A 7,046-nucleotide genomic window follows, 5' to 3' on the forward strand; every position below is an offset into this window, starting at 1 on the left:
TCAAATGATAGTCTCCCCAACACTCAACTCTCTCTCACAGGATTTGGATTTGGTGGAAAGAAGATTTGAGTGGAAAGCAACTTGGGGAAGGCTAGAGATCAAGATTCATATGGTTGGAATGGAATATCTTGACCTCAACACAAGTGTAGGTGGTTCTCTCTCAGAAAATGTGTATTGGAAGTGTAGGTATGTTCTGATGGCTCTATCCACGAATGAAGAGTGGGTGGAGGGGTATATATAGCCTCCACACAAAATCTAACCGTTACACACAATTTGCCAAACTCGGTGGGACCGAATGGTTAAACTCGGTCGGACCGATTCAGTAAACCTAGTGACCGTTAGGATTTACGGTAGGACTGAGATGCAACTCGGTAGGACCGATATGGTTAGGGTTAGGGCATAACGTAATCTCGGTGTGACCGATTACACAAACTCGGTGGGACCGATTTTGGTAATAAGCTAACCAGAGAGTTGGTCAGGCAAACTCGGTGTGACCGATTACACAAACTCGGTGGGGCCGATTTTGGTAATAAGCGAACCAGAGGGTTTGCATTGTAATCTCGGTAGTACCGATTGCTCAAACTCGGTGAGACCGATTTTGGTAATGGACATACACAGAGAGATTACAATCCCATCTCGGTGACACCGAGATCCCTATCGGTGAAATCGATTTGCTAGGGTTTGTGGCAGTGGCTATGACATCTGAAACTCGGTGGTGCCGGATAGATAGAATCGGTGAGGCCGAGTTTGACTTTTGGTTTAGGTCATATGTGGATGTGGGAAGGTAGTTGAGGGTTTTGGAGCATATCACTAAGCACTTTGAGCAAGCAAGCCATTAAGCAACACCTCATCCCCTCTTGATAGTATTGGCTTTTCCTATAGACTCAATGTTATCTTGGATCACTAAAATAGAAAATGTAGAGTCTTGATCTTGAAGCTTGAGCCAATGCTTTGTCCTTAGCATCTTGAAGGGGTTCCACATCCTCTAGTCCATGCCACTCCATTGTTGAACTTATCTGAAACATACTAGGTAAAAGTGTTAGTCCAACAAGAGATATGTTGACATTAATTACCAAAACCACCCAGGGAGCACTTGTGCTTTCAATCTCCCCCTTTTTGGTAATTGATGACAACATACATCAAAGCTTTAGATAAAGATATAGAGAATAGCAAGTAAAGCTTTGGAAAGACATGTAACATGCATAGGCTCCCCCTACATGTATGCAATCATGTGAATATTGAATATAGGAGTATGTGAATGCGTAAACATGACAGAGTAAGCAATGTGTTACATGTATCTTGGCTATATGCATCAGAGAAAATGATGTGAATGTGAGAAATGTACCTTCATGGTCATGAGTCCTTCTTGCAAACAGTATGTACATCAGCAAGAACTTCTCATTCACATGATTGTGATGCATATACTTACCTTATGGTCTTGAGTTGGCTTAGGATGGGATGAACCTGCGCAAACAAGGTTAAATAACATAGATACACCTACTGACCAGAGCAAGCAAGAGAAACCACAAGAGAACCAAGACTGGGATGACATGTAGAGTGAGTACTAAGTACCACATTGGATATAGACATGTCCCCAAAGGTAAAGATATGCAATAAAATCAGAGATTTCCTTCCCTTAGATGTCTTGCTCCCCCTGAATCTGCATGGGATATTGGGAGAAGATAGGGAACAGAAAATCAGAGCAACAAAAAAAAAGAAACAACAGAGCTTGAGCTAAAGCAAGCAACCAAACATGTATTTCCCCTCTTAAAGACATGTGACATCTCTCCTCTTGAACACCAAGCATCTGGGGTCTTTGATGATATTACTTTCTCCTAGTTGAGAAACTCTCTCCCCTGAGTATTCTCTCTTTCTCCCCCTATAGGAAGGATTAAGCTTTGATGTGATCTCCCTCTCCCCCTTTGACATCAATTTCCAAGAAGGGCTCTTCTGGACATGTGATACAAATGGGTTGGTCCTCGAGTCACAGAGCAAAGCAGCATGTCTAATATGATGCTGGTAGAGGACAAGAATCATTGAGTGGAGCCGGAGCAAACAAAAATCAGGAATAAGTGGCAAGTTGGTTTTCTTGTGGTGGAATCGGTGACTCCGAGTTGTGTGCTTCAGTTGCACCGAAAGATTTCGGTTGGGCCAAAGAGAACAAACCGGTGTGACCGAGTTCATTAGAGTGAAACCACTTGTCACCTCAGCTCACTAGACAAGTAAGATCTCACAAGGATATGCAAGGAATTTACTGAAAGATTTGCAATGAATTGAATGCAGAAAATGCAGAAAAAAAAGGAAAGAAAAGAAACTAAAAGTTCTAGATGAAGTTTTTTTTGAAAGGGGAAACAAATGTGCAAGAGACAAAAGCACGGAGAGACACACGAGAACTTCATCTAGAGATGGTCGGCGACAAATTCACCTATGTTAGAGTATATTGACTTAGGAGTCAAGTGAGAGCACTTGATCATAGGTCATACTCATCGTTTAAGCTCAAAATGGGGTTACCATTTTTCGTTTAAGCCTTTTGATGTATTCACATCTTGTCGAGTTGCTTTGACTCATGACTTGGAGTAAAGCTTCTGTAAGATGGAATAACATACCTTGGGTGGTGGTGTTGATCTTGCTCATGTGGTTGAACTTGTGCGGGTTGCTCAAGGTTGATGTAGTTCATCAAGGGTTGGGAGCACCACTTGGAGTTTGAGTTCATCTACCTACATGGGTTAGCTTTGCAAGGAAGAGCACTTGTGTATCCAAAATGACAATCATGAGACTGAACATAGAATTTGCCAAAGGATATGTTTGAATGGTTTCGTGCTTCCTTGTCTTCAACCACCATTGTGTAGAGACTTGGTGATGTAGAGATTGCTCAAGATGTGAGTGAGTTGCAATCTCATAGATTTAGATTCAACCAAGTACCTACACGGGTTAGATAACATGCAAGGTACAAATATATCCAAGACATATGAATAGCATCATAAGAGAAATATCGAGGATTAGTCATAGGCTCATGCCCCGCATGTATCAAATGGAGTTCCTACTCCAAGTTTGAAGCATCAATGATGTTCAATTCACCTCTCAACCTGCAAAAAACTTTCTCATCAAGTGGTTTAGTGAATATATCCGCCAATTGCTTATCGGTGCGAACATGCTTAAGGTTAATGTCCCCTTTTGCAACATGATCTCGAATGAAATGATGACGAACTTCAATATGCTTAGTTCGAGAATGTTGCACGGGATTGTGAGCAATCTTAATAGAACTTCCATTGTCACATAGCAATGGAACATGTTTCACATATATCCCATAATCTTTAAGAGTTTGGGTCATCCAAAGTAATTGAGCGCAACATGAACCAGCAGCAATGTATTCCGCTTTGGCGGTGGATAAGGATACCGAGTTTTGTTTCTTGGAAGACCAAGACACAAGAGATCTACCAAGGAATTGACAAGTACCCGAAGTGGATTTTCTATCAACCTTGTCTCCGGCATAGTCCGAATCGGAGTAGCCAACAAGATCAAAAGAGGACCCCTTAGGATAGCAAATGCCAAAATTTGGTGTATGGATTAGGTATCTCACTATCCTTTTCACAGCCTTAAGATGACACTCTTTAGGAGCAGCTTGATATCGTGCACACATGCACACACTTAGCATAATATCGGGACGAGAGGCACATAGATATAACAATGAACCAATCATAGAGCGATAAACCTTTTGATCAACCGGTTCACCATCTTTGGTCAAATCAAGATGTCCACTAGTAGGCATGGGTGTAGTCATATATTTGCATTCTTGCATATTGAACTTCTTGAATAAGTCCTTGGTGTACTTTGTTTGAGAGACAAAGGTACCTTCCTTAGTTTCCTTGATTTGCAAACCGAGAAATAATTTGAGTTCACTCATCATAGACATCTCAAACTTCTCCGACATTAGCTTTCCAAACTTCTCACTAAAATGAGGGTTAGTTGAACCAAATATGATATCATCAACATAAATTTGGCACACAAATAGTTCTCCATTAACCCTTTTAGTAAAAATAGTAGAATCAATTTTACCAATTTCAAAGCCTTTTTCAATAAGGAACTTGGTCAAGCATTTATACCATGCTCTAGGAGCTTGTTTAAGACCATAAAGGGCTTTGTGAAGTTTGTAAACATGATTAGGTTTCTTAGGATTGACGAAGCCGGGAGGTTGCTTAACATAAACTTCCTCCTCAATTTTTCCATTTAGAAAAGCACTTTTAATGTCCATTTGGTACAAGGTGATATCATGGTGATTAGCATAAGCAAGTAAGATGCGAATGGACTCAAGTCTAGCAACAGGAGCATATGTCTCACCATAGTCCATACCTTCAACTTGTGTGTAGCCTTGGGCAACGAGACGTGCTTTCTTGCGAACCACTTGTCCATCTTCATCTTGCTTGTTGCGAAATACCCATTTGGTACCAATGATGTTGTGGTTGTTGTCGGGCTTCTCGACCAATGTCCACACTTGATTTCTCTCAAAGTTGTGTAGCTCTTCATGCATAGCGTTTATCCAGTCCGGATCCTCCAATGCTTCTTCAACCTTCATAGGTTCAATGCTAGAGATGAATGAGTAATGTTCACAAAAGTTAGCTAAACGAGTTTTAGAGCGAGTGATTCTCCCGGTTTGGATATCATTGTAGATTTGCTCGACGGGATGATCCTTGGCAATTCTTGCTCGAACTCGTGAAAGCTTTTGCTTGGGTCGGGGTGGAACATCCTCTTCATCTTGTGCTTCTTCTTGGCCTTCTTCATTGTTGACGTTGTCGTTCTCTTGTCGTGGTGGAGAAGGAGGTTGTTGATGTTCATCTTGGTGCGCTTCCTCGTTTTCTTCATCTTGGCGTGTCCCACTTGTGGATGCTTCCGTATCAACTCTTGGTTCACCTTGTTGTGAGGTAGAAGCTTCCACTTGGATGGACGAGGTACTCTCCTTCACTTCCGTTGGACGAATCTTGCCAATGGACAAGTCTTGAATTGCTTCCGAAGGGTCTTTGTCTCCTACATCAATTGGCAATTGCTCTACTTGCGAGCCGTTAGATTCATCAAACTTCACATCTACCGTCTCTTCAACCTTTCGGGTGAAATTGTTGTAGACACAGTAAGTGTGAGAGTTTGAGCCATAACCAAGTAGGAAACCTTCATGAGATTTAGGAGCAAATTTAGAACGATGATGCTTATCAAGAATGTAGCACTTTGAGCCGAATACTCGAAAGTATACAACTTGGGGTTTGTTACTAGTGAGGAGCTCGTATGCCATCTTCCCGAGTAGCTTGTGAAGATACAAGCGATTTGTTGCATGACAAGCTATCTCAACCGCTTCCGCCCAAAAGTGCTTTGGCATTTTGTACTCATCAAGCATCGTTCTTGCCATCTCGATAAGAGTCCGGTTCTTCCTTTCAACAACTCCATTTTGTTGAGGTGTGTACATAGCCGAGAACTCGTGTGAAATCCCTTCTTCATCAAGAAAGGTGTCCACATTTGCGTTCTTGAACTCCGTTCCGTTGTCGCTCCGAACCTTCTTGATCTTCACGTCAAACTGATTTTGGGCCTTCCTAGCGAAGTTTTTGAAGATCTTCTGGACCTGCGATTTGTCATCAAGAAAGAACACCCACGTAAATCTTGAAAAATCATCAACTATGACTAGGTCAAATGAGTTACCACCGAGACTCTTGTAGGCATTTGGACCAAAGAGATCCATGTGGAGTAGCTCGAGTGGTCTTCTTGTGGTCATGATGTTCTTTGCGCGGTGACTTCCTCCAACTTGTTTCCCTGCTTGACAAGCACCACAAAGTCTATCCTTGTCAAATATGACATCTTTTATTCCAAGGATATGATCACCTTTAATAAGCTTATCAAGATTTCGCATACCAACATGACCTAGTCTTCTATGCCACAACCAGCCATCTCACATGGTAGAGGAGATCTTTCATTGTTCTAGGTTGAGCCTTTTTAGTGAAATCAACAATGTAAAGATCTCCTCTACGTATACCGGTAAAGACCATTTTATGATTGTCTCTACGAAACACTTGGCAATCTACTTCAGTGAATAAGACATTGAAACCGAAATCCGCAAGTCTAGAAACTGAAAGTAAATTGTATCCAAGGGATTCAACGGGCATGACATTTTGTATGGAGCTATCATGTGAGATGGCCACCTTACCAAGGCCAACCACCTTACCCTTTGAATTATCACCAAAAGTGACATATTTTCGAGTGCCGTTGTTTTCAGCAAGCTCACGGAACATATCTTTATCTCTGGTCATATGATCAGTACATCCACTATCAAGGACCCATTCCTTTCCTCCAGCCATGTAGTCGCGAAGATTTGCCATAAGACCAAAATGCCTCATTGCATCATCAAGATCATAGTCACTATCATCATCTTCATCATAGTATCCATGTTCAACATCGTCTTGTGATTGATCAATTCCTAGAGAGGGTAATTCATTAGATAAATGATCATCACAATGGTTACCTTTATGAATTCTAATAGCTTCGATATGATATCGCTAATGATTCCAACATTTCCTTTAGCACGCATGAGATTGGTAAGCTCAAATAGACAATCACCAAAACTAGGATCACTAGAGTTCATCTTACTCAAGGCAATAGACTTATGGAGAATTTCGTCTAAATTTTTCAAGGAATAATCTGGAAATCATTCCTCAAGAAATCTCCATATGGTGTAGGCACACTTGAGAGTAGGCAAACATCTAATCAAGTTTCTAGGCAAGCCTCTAATGATGAGTTCAACAGTTCCAAGATTGCGAATCATGTCAATATCTTCATCTAGGGTAGGGTGCAAAGGATCAACATGAGGTGCACAAGGGCTAGTAATGTACTTGTTCAAATGATATTCATTGAAAATCTCGAGCATTTCATTTTTCCACTCATGAAAATACTCTTCGTCAAGAATAGGCACTCTATGTCTAAGACTCCCCAAAGTAGACACATCCATCTTCCTCCAATGGTGTTTAAACCAAGGCAATGGAGACCAAAGCTCTGATACCAATTGAAAGGAT

Source organism: Triticum urartu, chromosome 4A (genome assembly GCF_056163025.1).
Source record: "Triticum urartu cultivar PI428250 chromosome 4A, HENAU_Tu73, whole genome shotgun sequence".
In the NCBI taxonomy this organism is placed as follows: domain Eukaryota; kingdom Viridiplantae; phylum Streptophyta; class Magnoliopsida; order Poales; family Poaceae; genus Triticum; species Triticum urartu.